The sequence below is a fragment of the Acinonyx jubatus genome, chromosome A1, assembly GCF_027475565.1.
Source record: "Acinonyx jubatus isolate Ajub_Pintada_27869175 chromosome A1, VMU_Ajub_asm_v1.0, whole genome shotgun sequence".
Classification (NCBI taxonomy): domain Eukaryota; kingdom Metazoa; phylum Chordata; class Mammalia; order Carnivora; family Felidae; genus Acinonyx; species Acinonyx jubatus.
The window spans coordinates 209497138-209515329 of record NC_069380.1 but is presented as its reverse complement, the minus strand read 5'-3'; the positions used below and the strand labels follow the sequence as shown (position 1 = coordinate 209515329).

The 18192-nt window shown below is 42.9% G+C and overlaps 1 pseudogene; it reads left to right on the top strand.

Annotated features, from left to right (window-relative positions):
* Positions 1-5915: 5915 nt before the first annotated feature.
* On the top strand, positions 5916-6988 carry LOC106988511 (L-lactate dehydrogenase A chain-like; annotated as a pseudogene).
* Positions 6989-18192: the final 11204 nt, after the last annotated feature.

The window sequence follows — 18192 nt, the reverse complement described above, 5'->3', positions numbered from 1 at the left end:
CAAAATGGCAGCTATCTTGCACGGACAAGGTGACCATGAGAATGAAAACCACATGTTCATAGTGAAGAAGAGAATGATAGAAGGAGCTCAGCTCATTGGTGACATGGTGGATCTGGTGATATGTGTGTTTAATCAAATAGACATTGCATTAAATTACTGTGGTCACATTTCTGGTTCATTATAGCCAAAGTAATCTCCAACGCATACACTTCCTTTCATCAAAGACGGACATGTGTTTCAATCTTCGTTTCAAGGTCATTATTTGAGTTAACAGGATTGAAAATCCTCCGTCATTTCTTTTTTTTTTTTTTCAATATATGAAGTTTATTGTCAAATTGGTTTCCATACAACACCCAGTGCTCATCCCAAAAGGTGCCCTCCTCAATACCCATCACCCACCCTCCCCTCCCTCCCACCCCCCATCAACCCTCAGTTTGTTCTCAGTTTTTAAGAGCCTCTTATGCTTTGGCTCTCTCCCACTCTAACCTCTTTTTTTTTTCCTTCCCCTCCCCCATGGGTTTCTGTTAAGTTTCTCAGGATCCACATAAGAGTGAAAACATATGGTATCCGTCTTTCTGTGTATGGCTTATTTCACTTAGCATCACACTCTCCAGTTCCATCCACGTTGCTACAAAGGGCCATATTTCATTCTTTCTCATTGCCACGTGGTACTCCATTGTGTATATAAAACACAATTTCTTTATCCATTCATCAGTTGATGGACATTTAGGCTCTTTCCATAATTTGGCTATTGTTGAGAGTGCTGCTATAAACATTGGGGTACAAGTGCCCCTATGCATCAGTACTCCTGTATCCCTTGGGTAAATTCCTAGCAGTGCTATTGCTGGGTCATAGGGTAGGTCTATTTTTAATTTTTTGAGGAACCTCCACACTGTTTTCCAGAGTGGCTGCACCAATTTGCCTTCCCACCAACAGTGCAAGAGGGTTCCCATTTCTCCACATCCTCTCCAGCATCTATAGTCTCCCGATTTGTTCATTTTGGCCACTCTGGCTGGTGTGAATCCTCCGTCATTTCTATCTGCTTTAGGATCTCACAAGAGTCTAGTCTTCCAATTCCTTTTTTAACCCTCTGTCCCAGGCTGCCTTTTGCTTTTTTTCTCACCAAGGCTTGACTTCCATGGCTGATCAGTCGAATTTCTTTTTCACTACACTCTCAACTCTCAAGCATCCTTGTTCACTTCGCCCGTTGGACAAATACTTAACGTTTCTCCATTCCTACAGCCAAAAGACTGAGCACTGTTAGAAAAAACTATAGAAGTGTAAGAAGTGGTGTTTCTTCCAGTTCATGATCTCCAACTCAGATGCACAATCATTTATCCTCATGAGTAGTTTCTTTATTCAATCCATCCATAGCTGTCACTACTTTCTTCAAATCTGCTACACCTCTCTACATCATCTACATCTCATCTACATCAGACTAAATCTATCTAACAGACTGTGGAAATCATATGACTTTATGTTTTCAAATGTCACTTCACACTTCATCTACCGCCCTCACTCTCAGGAGGCTACTAGCTCTCTTCCTACTTCATGAAATCTGGAAACCTATATCAGTGCTTCCCTCCTTCTCTCCAGTGAATGAGGTCTTCTTCCTCTTATTTTGAGGACAACCATTCTATTGGAGATCTTGATCCTGTGGGAGAAAGTATGGTATAGAGGCAAAGGTGTGAGCTTTGGAGCCAGACAGTTGGTTAATATCCTAATTCTGTCACTTACCAGTTAGGCAAATTTGTTTAATTACTCTGAGCTTCTTTTCTTATCTATAAAATGTAGATGATGCCTCTTTCATGAAATTGTTATAAGGAGTCAGTAAGTTTTATATGTAGTATAAGAAAAGTAATGTTATTCTCATTTCCTCCAGTACTTTGCTGCAACAACTCTCTCTGGAGGAATTCATGTGTTCAAGGCGAAAAGCCATTGGGATCCAACTATGGAACTGGGGCTTCATTAGGCAGTGATCAAGGAGGACAAGCTCCCTGTCCTCATGGAGTTTACAGTGCAGCAGGAAAGGAAGAAATCAAGTACTTACAGTCCTGATGTATAGTGCGGCGGAGGAAGCATCGGGATGAGGGAAACAGGAATAATCTGCAGAGTCATGGAAGGCAGATCAAGAATGAAGGCCTGAATGAAATCAGGGGCTGTGGAGAATAAGAGGAAGGAATTGACAGAAGAGTTATCAAGAATGAAGAGACTGGGCTTGGGAGGAGGATGGGGAGAAAAGTAGCGGGGAATACGGGGTAGGGGTTCTGCAGAATTGAGGGCGGAATGACTGAAGGATGGAATGGACGTTGAGTGAGTGAGAGGTGGTGTTGTCCCAGGAGGGAGAGATCATTATATATAGATTTACAATGGCCTGCTTGAAGTGATGTTTATTTGTCGACTTTGAAACTATAAAGTCATGTGCTTTCTCTAGGCTCTTACAATATTCAATCTGGGAGAGACTTAGGTAAAGCAGTTTCTTCATGGCATGACTTCTCAGAGTGCATTATAAATCTCCAGTGACGCCAGAACTCCTTTTATCAAAGGGGACTCTCCTCTGGCTACTAGAGTAAGGAATTCAATTCCCTCTGGGAAAGCCCCATCTAGGAGTCCCGGTAGTTATGAGAAATGAAGGCTATTTTAATTCCAGGCAGCAGAGGGCAACGTTGGCCTCCTTATCCAGATTGATAGGTGCTTCAGACAAGGTTAAAGTTAAAATCCCATTAAAATGAACTTAGGGCCAGTTTGAACTTTAAAGGAAGATTCTTCTGTTTCCTCCATGGTTACATCCCAAGTTCATCTCCATTATTGCTGAAAATTAGCCTTGAGAATTGTTGAAATGAGGTGTCCATCGAGGTGCCAAAACAAACTCAGGTGGAGATACCTTTCTGAGTTGCCTGCTTACCGGGGAAGGGTAATGGAATCAAACAGCATTCTCTGATTGTTTACATCTTAAAACGGGACCTTGCACTGGTCATTCTCAGATGCTCCTTATTATAACCATATAAGATTATGTTTCATATTTGTAAATATTTATTATTATAAGTTAAATGCAAGCTCATTTAGAAAAACTAGAAAACACATGGGGTGCCTGGGCAGCTCAGTCCGTTAAGTGTCCACTTCACTTCAGCTCAGGTCATGATCTCACAGTTTGTGGGTTCCAGCCCCGCATCCGACTCTGTGCTCACAGCTCAAAGCCTGGAGCCTGCTTCGGATTCTGTCTCCCTCTTTCTCTGCCCCTCCCCTACTTGTGCGCTCTCTCTCATATGCACCCTCGCTCTCTCTCTCAAAATTAAATAAACTTAAAAAAAATAAAAAAGAAAAACTGCAAAATACAAATAAGGAATAAAAGACTCATAATTTCATAGCGTGGATGATTACTATTATACTTTCTTGTATATCCATCCACACGATTAGACTTATAGATAGGGATTATATGTTACCAGTTTAATTACCTGATTTTCACTTTCGATTTATATCCCAAACATCATTTTGATGTCTACAGAATGGACTGATAAATAACTGTAACATGTTAATTTGATCAAATTCCTATACTTTATCAGTTAGCTTTCTAGATCTCTAAAATTATGTACAGGGATTTTGAACCAACTTGTAATGCAGTCTTCTAATCTATTTTTTAAAAGCTTTCTTTTTTTTTTCATTATTTCCCTATTCATAGATATTCTACTTTTGTGATGGTTATGTTTCTCTCCATACCTTTCTCCAAATTCATACAGTAATGTACAACCATCTATGCACTTACATACATTTTTTTTTTAGATAAACAAAAAATAGCATTATAGGATACACATCCTGCCATCCTGCTTTTCTTGACTAACAGTATACAGTGGCTACACCTCCAGTTCGACGGGTATAGATCCATTTTATCCTTTAAAAAAATTGGGGCTCCTGGGTGGCTCAGTCGGTTAAGCGTCCGGCTTCGGCTCAGGTCATGATCTCGCAGTCTGTGAGTTCGAGCCCCACGTCGGGCTCTGTGCTGACCGCTCAGAGCCTGGAGCCTGCTTCAGATTCTGTGTCCCCCTCTCTCTCTGCCCCTTCCCCACTCATGCTCTGTCTCTCTCTGTCTCAGAAATAAATAAACGTTAAAAAAATTTAAAAAAAAAACTATACACAATTCCATTATATGTCTTTCTTACAGCTTTATCAGAGATTCTCTTACTGATGGAAACTTCAAGTTGTTGTTTTTTATTTGTCTGTTTTTGGTTTTTTGCCACACAAACTATGCTGCAAATGTCTTTTACATACACTCCTATATAAAGGCCCTCTTATTTCTGTAGAGTAGTTTCTCAGAAGTGGGGTTGCAAGGTCAGAGGATCTGTGTGTTTTTGTGTTGTAAGCTCTGTTTAGATCGCCTAAAATCTAAGAGATCCTTGTTCCACATAATCACTTACCTAACAAAGAAAGACAACTTTGCCAATGTGAAGGGCAAAAAGTGCTAACTCATTATCCAATGATTTTGTTTCTCCTAGAACTAGGATATAAAATTAACCCGTTGAATGACAGAGATGCGTGCATTACCTCCAATCTGAAGACAAGAGATGGCAGAGCCATGGCTGTGCCTGGGGTTTGATGAAGTGTCAAATGAATTTGCTGCCAGGCAGGGCAGCAGTGGATCGTGCTGTGCACCGTGTCTGTCCCCACCTGGCTGTGACTCCAGAGTCATGCTTCCCATCCTGCTGCCCTGCACTGGTGTGCACAGTTGCACAGGCAGCTTTGCCTCACGGGAGCTCCTTCCTCGTGTCCAAACTTGGAAAAGGAGCAGCGCAGACAAAGAGGCCCAGCTGATGCTCAACTGTGGCCAGACAATATGAAATGACACAAAAGTTTATGATACATGGAGTTCCTGTTATAACAACTAACCGGAAGGAAACACTCTTTTTCTATGGCGTTATTCCCTAAAGAGGATCAGGAAGCCCTGTTGCTAAGAGACCTTGCAGGGACATTTTAACGTGCTCATTTTAGTTAAATGAGGGCATCAGTGACTGGGGATTAGCTACATAGGGATGGAAGTAGAGAGGGGGAGATATGAGGATATAAGGGCTTTAGGGTTTGGGAAACAATACCCCTTTCTACCTCTCCTGGGTGTTGAACCAACTGAGAGAAACAGAGAGAGAGAGAAAGAGAGAGACAAAGTCTAGCAGCTGGAGAGTCCATTGTTACCTTTATCACTGATAAACTGTTCAGAGCACAGCCACATATCTGTCATGGCAGTGGGCTGGCTGTCCCTTCTCTACAGAGGTAGAAATAAATTCCTCCATCCAGTCCAGGCAGAGCTGCAAAACCCTCTCCTGATAAAATGTGAGGCAGAGCATTTTCTGGACTCGTTGGCTCACAGTTGGTTAACTAGTTAGTTAACAGGAGGTGGCTCTTCCTCCTACCCACCCACCAGATTACTCCCTCCCTCCCCCTTAGAGAAGGGAAATGAAGATAGGTGAAGAGAGGAAGCAAGGGATTGAGTCTAAATAGGAGGAGGGAATTAACATTCTATCAACAGTTGTTGTTTAGACTCTCTTATTCAGAAATGCTCCAGCCACTCAGAATACCCAGGTAAGTAATTGAATGCCCATGGTGGGTGTTTAGGCTCCAAAGTCAAAGCTTCAGACTGGATCTCTTCTCTGAAATGTATATGGGACTCTGAATTTTTTTCTGTAGCCACTGTTTTCGAAAGTACCTCCTGTTTGGAACCCCACCTGCTCATAACTGACTGCATAGACCCATGGGCTTTGTTTATGTGATCTGGAATGAATAGCTTCCATACACCAGCAATTTTCAGCAACTGCTCATACTTTAACAGAAGAAACAGTGCTTCTGTTCTAAAATTTCCATCTGGGGAGGGGAGCCACTGCTGCCAAGTCCGGACCCAACACCATGCGCCTTGGACGCCCACCCGCCGATGTGCATTCCTGATTCCTCTTGGCTCTAAATCCAATATGGCAACTCTCAAGGATCAGCTGATTCAGAAACTTATTAAGGAAGATCATAACCCCCAGAATAAGATTACCGTTGTTGGGGTTCATGCTGTTGGCACGGCTTGTGCCATCAGTATCTTAATGAAGGACTTGGCAGGTTGAACTTGCTCTTGTTGATGTCATGGAAGACAAACTGAAGGGAGAGATGATGGATCTCCAGCATGGCAACCTATTCCCTAGAACACCAAAAATTGTCTCCGGCAAAGACTATCATGTGACTGCAAACTCCAAGCTGGTTATTATCACAGCTGGGGCACGTCAGCAAGAGGGAGAAAGCCATCTTAATTTGGTCCAGCATAATGTGAACATCTTTAAGTTCATCATTTCTAATATGGGTTGTAAAATAGAACCTAAACTGCAAGTTGCTTATTGTTTCCAATCCAGTGGATATCTTGACCTATGAGGCTTGGAAGATAAGTGGCTTTCCCAAAAACCATGTTATTAGAAGTGGTTGCAATCTGGATTCAGTCTGGTTCCATTACCTAATGGGGAAAAGGCTGGGACTTCACCCATTAAGCTGTCATGGGTGCATCTTGGGGAGCATGGAGATTCTAGTGTGCCTGTATGGAGTGGAATAAATGTTGCTGGTGCTTTCCTGAAGAATCTGCACCCTGACTTAGGCACAGATGCAGATAAGGAACAGTGGAAAGAGGTTCACAAACAGGTGGCTGACAGTGCCTATGAGGTGATCAAACTGAAAGCCTATACTTCCTGGGCCATTGGACTGTCTGTGGCAGATTTGGCAGAAAGTATAATGAAGAATCTTAGGTGGGTGCCTCCAATTTCCACCATGATTAACGGTCTCTATGGAATAAGAGATGATGTCTTCCTTAGTGTTCCTTGCATCTTGGGACAGAATGGAATCTCACATGTTGTGACGGCGACTCTGACTCCTGAGGAAGAGGCCCATTTGAGGAAGAGTACAGATACACTTTGGGGGATCCAAAAAGAGCTGCAGTTTTCAAGTTTTCTGATGTTGTACCACTTCACTGTCCAGACTACAATCGGATTTTAGTTGGAGGTTGTGTATATTACCCTTCTTACCTGATCTGTTACTCAAGTACTAATATTAAAATAGCCTAGGAAAAACCTGTTTCCTAAAGTTACAAATAGGCATGGTTCACAAAACCCTGAAGCTACATCCTGATGCTGGATGAGACCCCTCTTGTCCTCAGTTGGTTAATGTAAACTAGCTCTACCACCTCAGAGGCACCACTGCCAACGCTGTGTATGCTGCTGTTGCTTTTCAAACCAGATGTGTATTTACTGTGTGTTATATTACTTCTGGTTCCTTCACCCAACATGCCCAGTCCACCTTTTTTTTTTCTCCAGTCAATCACATCCTGGGATCCAATGTATAAATCAGTATTGCATCTATAGTGCATAACTGTTGTGAAGGATCTAAAGGATCTTATTATGTGTACTATGTATGTCAGAATATAGTGTACATTGCCTTATAATGTAAAAAGAAACATCTACATATAAACAATGCAACCAACAATGTATCTAAGTGTCATACCAACCAACTAAACTACCAAATAAACTTGGAACAGTGAAAAATAAAATAAAATAAAAATCTCCACCTGGGATCATCCTGGGCGATGTGTAAGCTGGACATGGGAAGGGGTGGCCGCGGGAGCGGGAAGCTGAGGATCTGGGTTCCAAAATCCAGCTCTGCCCCAACTAGGAGTGCTTGCATCCATCCTCCCTGTGGGCTTCAGTTCCATTTCCTGCACAGGATGAGGGGCTCGCATATGGTGGCAACCTTTCCACCTTAACACGGGTTCATTTTTTTTCAAGTTTATTTTTTTAGCTGAGATAGAAAGAGGAGGAGAGAGAGAGCATGAGTGCACACGAAAGCAGGGGGAGGGGCAGAGAGGTAGGAGAGAGGGAGAACCCCAAACAGGCTCCACACTGTTAGTACAGAGCCAGATATGAACTCAGGAACCATGAGATCATGACCCGAGTTGAAGTTGGACACTTAGCCAACTGAGCCACCCAGGTGACCCTAAACACAGGTTCATTTTAAATATATAAAGGGAACACTCTTTACTAATGATATGCCTAGGTTTGTTTGTTTTTTAATTAAAAAAAAACTTTTTTAGGGGCTTCTGGATGGCTCAGTTGGTTAAACAACTGACTTCGACTCAGGTCATGATCTCACAGTTCATGAGTTCAAGCCCCACATTGGGCTCTGCACTGACAGTGTAGAGCCTGCTTGGGATCCTCTGTCCACACTCTCTGTACCTCCCCAGCATGCTCTTTCTCTGTCTCTCTCTCTCTTGTCTGTCTAAAAATAAAGGGGCAGAGAGAATCCCAAGCAAGCTCCATGCTGTCAGTGCAAAGCCTGACTTGGGGTTCGAACTTGCAACCTGAGCCAAAATCAAGAGCAGGGAGCTTAACCGACTAAGCTCACCCAGTGATATGCCTATGTTTAAAAACAAAAACAAGAACAAAAAACCTGGGCAAAGTGGATGTGATGACATATCAGATAAAGAATAAATGTTTGTAGATTACGGGATTGACAATTACTATTCTCCATCAGGATTCTTAGTAGAAAACCACAGAATTCCCTCTAGCTAGTTCAAGTGGAGAGGAGTTTATTAAAAGGATACTAAGCAGTTCACAGAGCCTGCTCTGGGGAGGGAGTCTACCCTCACATCTCCTTGAAGGTTACCTTGTAAAGCTGGGCATCCCTCCCCCACAATCCTCCGGCCTCTCTTCGGCAGCTGGATTCTCTTGGTGCTACCTTCTTCCTGTGAAAATCTTGCTCTTTGTGCTCTAGCTTCGGGGGAGAGGGGTGGCTAGTGGAAGGCTTCCACCTTGAGAATGTAGCAGAGGGGAGAGGGGAAATTGTCCAGGTTGTAGGAACAGAATTCAAAAAATATTGAGTGACAAAAAACACGGCAAATGTGCATGCCCACTGTTGCTATATTGTTCCACAGGAGACAGAAGACTGAAGACTGGAATTTTATGCATCACAAAGCATTTGATTTTCATGTGTGCCCACACATCAAAGAACCAGAGAACCATCCTATATTAACTTGGCATCACAGTTCTTGTAATAAGGACTTAAAAAAAATTTCAGTTCTGGCAAATGGAAATCATTACTTGTTCATGGCTCTGAAAAAGGACACGTTATGTTAAATTAGCCATTGACATTAATTCAGTGTGCAGCTAAATGGACAAGTTGAATTACGCTGTCTTCAAGAGGGTTTTTTGTGGGGAGGGGAAGTGGTCAAGTAAAGAAGTTAGCCGAAGAAGTTGTAGCTGGGATATATCTAGTGCCTTAACTTCAAGATAGGAGAGAACTAATTCTAGGTATGCTCGGGCCTGAATTAGAAAGACCACAAAACCCCACACAGCATCATTTGGCTAAGTCTTCTTTCTCTCCCTCCTTTGATCCCTCCCTTCCTTTCCTGAAAAACTCAGCCCAAATATTACTTCATGGGATTGAGCAAAATAGGCATCTATCGCAGGGGGTGAGGGGCAGAATTAAGGCTGGGTGTCAGAGCCTAAATGGGGTGAGGAGGGATGAGGTTTGTGGGGTGATGGGGAGGTTCGTGGGGTCTGGAGTCGACGACCAAGAAAAAATTCTTGAAGACATCTTTGGTGCAAAAAGGTGATTTTATTAAAGCACGGGGACAGGGCCCATGGGCAGAAAGAGCTGCCCTGGGACAGTGAAGAGACACTGGTTAATATACTTGGGAGGTGGGGGAGGTAAAGTCAAGGGTAAGTTTCCAATGGGATTTTCATATACTAAAGAAGACTCACAGACTACTGGAGGCTTAGCTATTGTCAAGCCAAGGTTCTTTTTCCCCTCTAGCAAAGCATTAATAATACTAAGAAGGTAGGGAGTTCCTGGAGAAACATTTTGCTCTGCCTGCCTCGAGTATCTGCCAATGGGCTGCAAATTATAAGGAAATTTAATTTTATCTGCCATTTCCTTCTGCCTTTGTTTCCCACATGAAGGAAGATACCTGTGTGGGTGAGTGACAGGGCTGAGGCAGAGGCCCAACAACCCTGGGTGAAGATGGCATCCAGTAGGGGTGGTGATGGTGGCTCAGAGCAGGAGGTCTGAACACATGTGAAGTAAAGAGGCGTCTGTGAAGGTGGGGGTGGGGTGACGGGAGATAATCCAAGAAGTAAATCCATGGAGGATGGTGGGAGCCAGGTTTCTCACAGTCCAAGAAGTGAGAAAACTCACATAAGCCCTGTGATATTCATTTGGAATTGGAGATATCAGTGTGGATTCATGATTTTCAGTAAATATAGACAGAATAATGAATATAGATATAAAAGTTTATGTATACATACATACACAGACGCCACCTTAAACAAATGATCAAAATAACATTACTAGTGAGGGGACACTTTGAAATTGTGTGCCACTTGATGAGATTTACCGAGAAGAACATGGCATCACTTCTGTGATACTCCTGTCCCAAACAATGACCTGAATCTAATCATGGAAAGTATCAGACAAATTCAAACTCAGAGATGTTCTACAAAACAATTGGCCTATAATCCCCAAACATGTCAAGGCCATAAAAGTCAAGGGAGGACTGAGGAACTGTTCTAGACAGAAGGAGAATAGGGCAACTAAATGCCATGTGTGATTCTGGGTTTTATCCTTTTTCTTTAAAGGATATTATTGGAACAACTGGTGAAACTTGAATGGCGTCTTTGGATATGTATCAGTGTTGATTTCTTGACTTTGATGGTTGTTTTGCAGTAAGGAGAATGTCCTTATTTATAGGAAATAAGTATTCAGGGAGGATGGGGCAATGGGTTGAGGGGGAAAAGTTCTTTGTACTATTCCTGAGAGTTTTCTGTAAGTTTAATATTATTTAAAAAAATCTATTAAAAGATTTATGTATTTCCCTAAAACTGCTTTCGGGATTTAAGAAATTACTAACTTTTTAAAAAACTAAGTTACATACTGAAAATTCAGTCTTTTTGGTGGTTTAGTTCAATGAATTTTGACGAACATATACAGTAATGTAATCACTACAAACAACATTTGGAACATTCAGTGTGGGGAAAAGAAAAAGGAAGCCTTAACTGTGGATGTTTCTTACTTTTAAAAGTGTTCAGGAATTAGTTGGGTTTTTAAAGATGCTTTTATTTTACAGGTATAAATATTAAACCTGTTCTTACACTTCTCTTTCAAATATTTAGATATCAATAGGTGATATGAAGCGATGTTTGACTTTAAAAAAAAGGTTTAAAATCTTATAAACAAGCGAAGAGACGCGAAATAAGACCTTTCACTGAAGAAAGTGCTTACATTTCCTCTTTGCCTCCCCCGAAAGGTAGAACTAAGCGCAATGTGCTTCTGCCAGGAAAAGTCTCATTAGTCCCGAGAAGAAGGCCCGCCCACCTGCCCCACTGCTTGCGCTGCTCTCATGCTTCCCAGCCCGTGAAATACGTGAAATACACCTACGTGCTCCGCGGTGGGCGATGGCACTTAACTTCCCTCGCCCTCAAGTTTGGCTGATGGGCTGTGAAGAGCCGGCTCACACTTGCTCTCAGGAGACTGGGGTGCTGTGTGCTGGGGCTCAGATCTCACAGGGCCTTGGAGGGAAGGGGTCAGGAATGGATCACTGATCACAGGGGTGAGAGATCTCTTAATTCATTCTCTAGCTTTCCCCTGAGGTCCTTGAAGCAGGACAGAAAAATTCAAGTCTTGTCACAACTCAGAGGTGCAGGGAAAAGGAGATTTGCTCTACAGCAGTCTCTCGTGGGATACTAGGTGAAAATCAATTACAGCTCCACTCCAATTTAAAGCTTACTCCCTGTAAGTGGGGTTCAGCTTCTGTTAAGAAGATACAGTCCCTCAAAGAGCATCTCTTCCTTCACCCCTTTCCCTGAGATTGTGTCTGATATCGAAGGATAAGAGCTGACTTGTCCTTGTGGCTTTGGGGAGAAGTTGGGGTCCCCAGGGATCTCTAGAGAACTGGTGCTGCCCAGTGGATCTGGTTTCTGGATACTTCTTTTCCACCGAGTTACTATGTACCTTGCTGGTCCCCTGTGCCAACATCTGGATGGGTAGTACTCAGGGTTGTTACTATTCCTTGGGCAATGCACCCAGAGGTGCTTTCTGGGTAATCCGATTTCAACTCGGCTACTGCCGGCACCAACGTCAACTTGCTGACAGGCTCCCATTTGGCTCCTGTTTTTTGTCCTGCAGGAGTTTCTCCCAGTTGAGACAAGACCTGGCAATTTCCCTTAGGCAGACAGGCAGATAATTCCAGGTCCTGTGGACCTAGGACACTGGGCAAAATGCTGAACCTCTCTCTGCCTGAGATTCTTCATGTATAAAATGACAATAATGATACGTAATGTTAATTGAACACTTACTCTTTGGCACTTTTTAATGTGCTGTACACTGAAGGGTACCAGATAATTTCAGGAGAGCTTCAGTGCTCTTCAAACTCTCTGTGACAAGTGATTACTTTTTTCTTTAATTCCCAGTTTTTCACAAGCTAGTGTTTTTGCAAGATACATAAAAAGGAATGAATGGAAAATTACATAAGAAAAAGGAAAAAAACTACAAAACTTGTACTACTTGCACTATTGAAAGGGTATGTATAATTAATATAGAGAATTATTATACTAATAATTTGTTATTTCACAATTAAAAGTTCACAAATAGTTATGAGTGAAATAGCAACTCTTACATTAAGGTTCTTTATGCATATCTTGAATAAATACATATACATCAATATTTAAAGTTTGTAACGTGACAAATGAGCTTTCTTTTTGCTTTTTAAACTCACTGATCCAATGAGATTTGCTTGACAAGTTTCAAAATAAGTTCTGCCATATGTCATATTGATCTAGTTGCAGACTGGGACCAAGCAATTTGTGGACTGTATCGGTCCATAAAATACACTTAGAACAGCCTTTTCCTACATGTTTCTACATGTATGAACAGATTTCATTCTCACAATAACTCTATAAGGACAGTATTATTATTATACAACTAGTGAAGGCAACTAGTAAGTGTCAGAGTTTTGGGACCCAGGTTCTGAGACTCCAAGGCCATAGCATGTTGTAGAGGGAAGGAGAGATGTGCCAGGTAGGTTTTCCTCATCTTGTAGACCCAGAGTGGAGTGAGCTAATGATCAGTAGGCTGTGGAAAGGGCATGGGATGGAATTAAAGTGAGCTGGAGGAGTCTGTGTCATCTAGGAATGGGTAAAATGGATGAAAAGGCTAAAATCAAATGACTTTAATGAAACATAAATAACAGGTAGGGGTAAAACTAACGAACTAATGGTGGGGTTCCAGCCTCTAGTCCTGGGGTTGAGGGGAGGCCTAAGAATCAACAGGCCCCTGTTGCTCAGTGTTGACTATACCCTTTAACCAGAAGATACAGAGTAAAGTGTGCAAAGTATTGCCTTTTATTCTGTGAACCAAACGGATGATATGGACAGTTGATTGTAACTAGCAGAACAATGGGGCTAATTAACCACATGTAGTTGAAAGAGATGCTTGACCCAGTTCTTCACCAAGAAGTGACATCAGCACTTTGTCAAGAAGTGCTGCCAATGTCATTTAGAAGGGGGGCTTGGCTCCTAATAAGTATTTCTAGAACTTTCTAGAAATTTCCTCTTTTACTGTAGTGTTGTAATGAAAAGAGGATAAAATTTTCCTAACATTTTATTTTACTCTTGTGACTTAAATAAGACCTTAAGGGTTTGGAAACATCTTCTCTATGATAAAGCAGATAAATAGGTGAAAGGGTGTATTTACTGAATTGTCTTATCAAAAAGGAGTCTGATTTAGAAACAGGTGATGCTATTCAAGCTATTCCTGCCAAATGTAGGGAGGTGAAGGAAACCAAGATGAGGGTAAGACGTGTGTGTGTGTGTGTGTGTGTGTGTGTGTGTTTCCCCACTTTGGCTGGCAGCTCTCTGGCTTCCTCACAAATATGCTCTCTGACCCAGCCTGGCTCCATAAAGAGGTAGAGGTGACTGTGGGGTAGCAGTATCTCAGTTACAGTAGACTCTCAAGGTATTAGGCATAGACTTGGTGAGGATATGGTTTGAGAATTGGGCTACAGGTATCCACAAGTGTAGCCTACAAGTGGGCTATAATTTCTCCTCTGTTTCCTGGATGGGTCTTTCTCCAAGACCTAGTATCAAGCCATTTTAGGCCTGGAGTTCCTTTGGTCCAGTCCCTGTTCTCAACTACAGATAAAAAAAAAATACAACTGTTTAGCCTAAAACACAGTGTCATCATATTTTTCACTTGACTGAAACCCTTTGATGATCCCCTTCTATCCTTAGGCCAAAGTAAAGACTCCTCCACAAGGTGGCAAGGCCCTTTGTAATGTTACCCTTTACAGTCGGCATAGTAATGTCCCCACAAAGCTTCCCATGTCCTATTCCCTAGAATTTGTGGATGGGTTAGTTTCATGGCAAAGGGGAATTAACATTGCAGAGGGAACTAAGGTCGCTAATCAGCTCACATTAAAACAGGGAGAGCATCCTGGATTATGCTGGTGGGTCCAATGTAATCACAAGGCTCATCGAAAGTCAAAGAAGGAGATGAAAGAACAGCCAGGGGGATGCCATGTGAGGAGAACTTGACCAGCCGGTGCTGGCTTTGAAGACAGGATAGGAACCATGAGTGAAGGAATGCTGGAAGCTTCCAGAAGCTGGAAGAGAGGCAAGGAAGTAAATTCCCTGATGTAGCTCCACAGGGGGTCCAGCTCTGCCAACACCTTGATTTTAACCCTATGAGGCCTGTACTGGCCGACTAACCTACAGAATTACACAATAATAAACATGTGTTGTTTTAAGCCATCATGTTTGTGGCAGTTTGTTGGAGGACTTAAGCTCAGCTTCCAGCAGGAAAGCCAGCAACATCGTTCTCTTTTTCCTCCCTCTTCTTGTGTCACTCTGTCCTGTTTCAGCGCTCTCGAGCACAGTCACATGAGAGAGACACCCTATAGCATGTTCTCCCTAGTACTAGTTGGGAGAGTTATCATGAGAATTATTCAAGATTATGAATGTAAGATGATTCCTTCCGGAATGCCTCAGTTACACGCAGCAGATGCTGTAGCAAAGGGCAGTTCTCTCCATTTAGAATTACTGGCGATCCTGTATCGCCCTTTGGAGTTACAAGCCCTGGGTGTGGGTCCTGGTTTGAAATGCCTCAAATAGACTGACTGTAGAACCAGGGGTAAACATCAAATATGTGTTCATGTTTTGTTTTTGTTATTTACACAACAGATATACACAGGGCAGAGGAACCTTTGGATCTGAGGATGTGTGACAGCAGGCTGAGGACATGGAATCACAGCCTAGACCCAAGGAAACCAGGCAGATCGTGGCTTGTCCTGCCTGAAGATGGCCACCACAAAGCCCCTAAGGCAAATGCGCAGGGGTGCTGGGCAGAGCGCATTTCCCAGATAACTGTGTTCTCCCCTTCCTCTGCCTGGGACATGTGGTTTGGGAAGGTGTTCAGGACTGCCTGCAGATTTTGAGCTGGAAAAGAGAGGCATGGGGGAGGGGAAACTTCCTGACCTGGGGAGCTTGGCCAGGTCATTCTCCATCAGGGACTTGGGTTCAGTCCTGGGTCTGGGCCACGTTCTCAGGAGGCAGGGCCAGCTCAGGGATGATTCATCAGTCACAAGCTTCTCAGTCACAAGGAGAGAGGGCCATCCGACGCTGGATAGAAACCCAGACTGGGCTGAAGATGTAGCTTGTTTGATAACCTTTATGCATTGAAACATTTGGGATGTGGACCCTCAATTGTACTGTTACTCCAGGCCTCACAGTGGGGCAAGGCTAAAGCAAGCATCTCTTGGGGCCCAGAATGGGCAGGATAGGGTGGGTACTAACATTTGCCTGGTGAAAAAACCTTCAGCAGCTTTAGAGAAAGCCTGCACGTGTTCCCCTCAGTTGCCGGGGCTGCTGCAGGCTGGGTCTGGTCTGGACAGGAGGAGGCTTCAGGTTAGTCTGAAGATCAGGAGGAAAGTCCAGTCCCCTCGGAGATGGCCTGGCTGTGCCCTTGGTCTCCTGCCGAGGTGGGTGAATAGGGCAGGATATGGTCTCTGTGGTTCAGCCTCTTGTGCACTCCACTCCTCATCTCCCCTCCTGGACGCCCACAGACTCACACACTGCTCCATCCTCGCCGGAGACAGGCTGCTTTCATGTCACAGAGCGTGACCTGTGTCTTTTCACCTCTGCCTCCCTCTTCTCCAGCCTTCTATTTGCTGCCTCCTCCCCCCCCACCCCGCCCCGCCCCAGTTCTTGACCACACAGCCCTCCTAGAAATCAACGAACAAAAGAAAAGATGATTTCCACAAATTGTTAAGCTCTCACTAGCTGGCAGGCACCATGCCAGACGCTGCAATTCTCAGAACATATTGCCTCTATCACTCCCTTGCTTAGTGAGATCAGGAAGAGCAGAGGTTTAGATGCCACAGTGAGTGGTCAGCTGGCTACTTACACTGGACCTCAAAAGGTAGCATTTTGAGGGGACGGCTCAATCCTAATCTGAGTTCTGACCTTCCAGCTTTAGAAACTGAATTTTATCTGATTTAGGGGAATTGACTTATATTAACCAAGCTCACAGGAAATTGATGGATAAACCAGAATGTCAACTTATTATATTTCCAGGGGTACTTTATCAGTTAATGGTGATAGTTGTATCAGGTGGTGAATGACTTTCTATTTTGGAAAGTGGTTGGAAAGCACATGCAAACTTTTATCTTATGCTCTGTGAAGAGCCACCGACTTTTTTCTCCATGTTTTTCCCTGGAACAGATCAATGGTGTCAGTTGAGCCTCAGCTGACTTTCACACGTTGGCGTAACTGGACAAGATTTCCAGTTCCAACTCTTACTGCTTTGATTAGGGGAATGACAGCAAACTTTGTCAGTGTTCCATGAACTCACACCAAAAATTAGATACCAGTGAGCCTTTCTCCAATTAAAAGTAAGTGAAAGTAGGAAAATTTTAGAAATTTTTTTTCCAACACTTTTTCCTTGAGACATTGGTGACCACTATTCCTTCTTTGCAAGGAAAGGTTGGCAGAAGCCAAGACAAATGAATATGGAGCAAATACAGATGATCCTTCTGCTTCACTCAGACATGTGTGTGTGTGTAATTGGTATAACATATGTTGCAGAGTATGCATTGAATTGACATTCCTAAGACTGTTAAATAAATATAAGTAGACTTAGGGTAGTTTGGCTAAATCACAGTTCAAATGTTGGAATGAAATATTAGTATCTCATGATATTCCTCTAAGAGTCACCACTGCCAATGTCTTGTCTCCGATATTCCACACCCGATATTCCAAAGCCTGAGGTGACTTCTACAGGTGGCAATTTCCATTCATCTGGCGATCTTACTAGTGGTGGGAACAAAGTTTATTAGTCCTGCTGCTCAACCTCTTCCTTATTACACCCCAAACCAATGGCCTGCTGGAGGCAATTTGTGTTTTGTTCTTGCCTTTAAGCTTGCCTTCAGTCCTGACCCTCTGAGGATGGTCCTGTCATCGACAAGCCCATTCCTGGGTTTTATGTTGCCAGTTGAGGAGAGTGGTTAGCTAGACTCTGGCCTGGAGAAGTTGGACAAGTAGGGGAGGTTTGGGACTTCCTGACAACTGTGGGAAGAATTAGGGTTGGACAAAATTAGCCTCTAAATGTGGGACAACTAGAAGGGAGAAGAAAAAATGGAAAGAAATATAGATGTAGGTTTAGAATTGCATTCCTTCATGTTTTTTGGGAGAAGCTAGCAAAGTTTGGAAATACTTTCCACTCACTTTTTGGTTATGGGACCATATTTCTTTCAGTGAGTCATTGTACTTAGACTGGGCTACTCAGATGACTTCTCCCTGTGGGTGATTTTTCTAAACTCTGATGGCTGGTTATTCTGATTCCCTATACACTAATGATTCTGCTTTGTGGAATCTTTTGCTTTATTCCCTTTTGCTGTATTTTGATTTTTAATTTTTTTTAGATGCTTAGTTTAGCTCTCTGCTGGATGGCAAACTCCTTTAAGGTGGAGACTTAATACTTCATTGAATTGATCATAAGTTAAAGCACAGTGCTCGTTGCCTAATGGGCAGTCAATAATTAAAATCCTTAATGAACAAGTGAATGCTGCAATTATGCTGACACTAGGTTTCTACTTTCTTACCTGTACAGCCTTTAATGTCAGGAGGACTCCTCTTATTCACT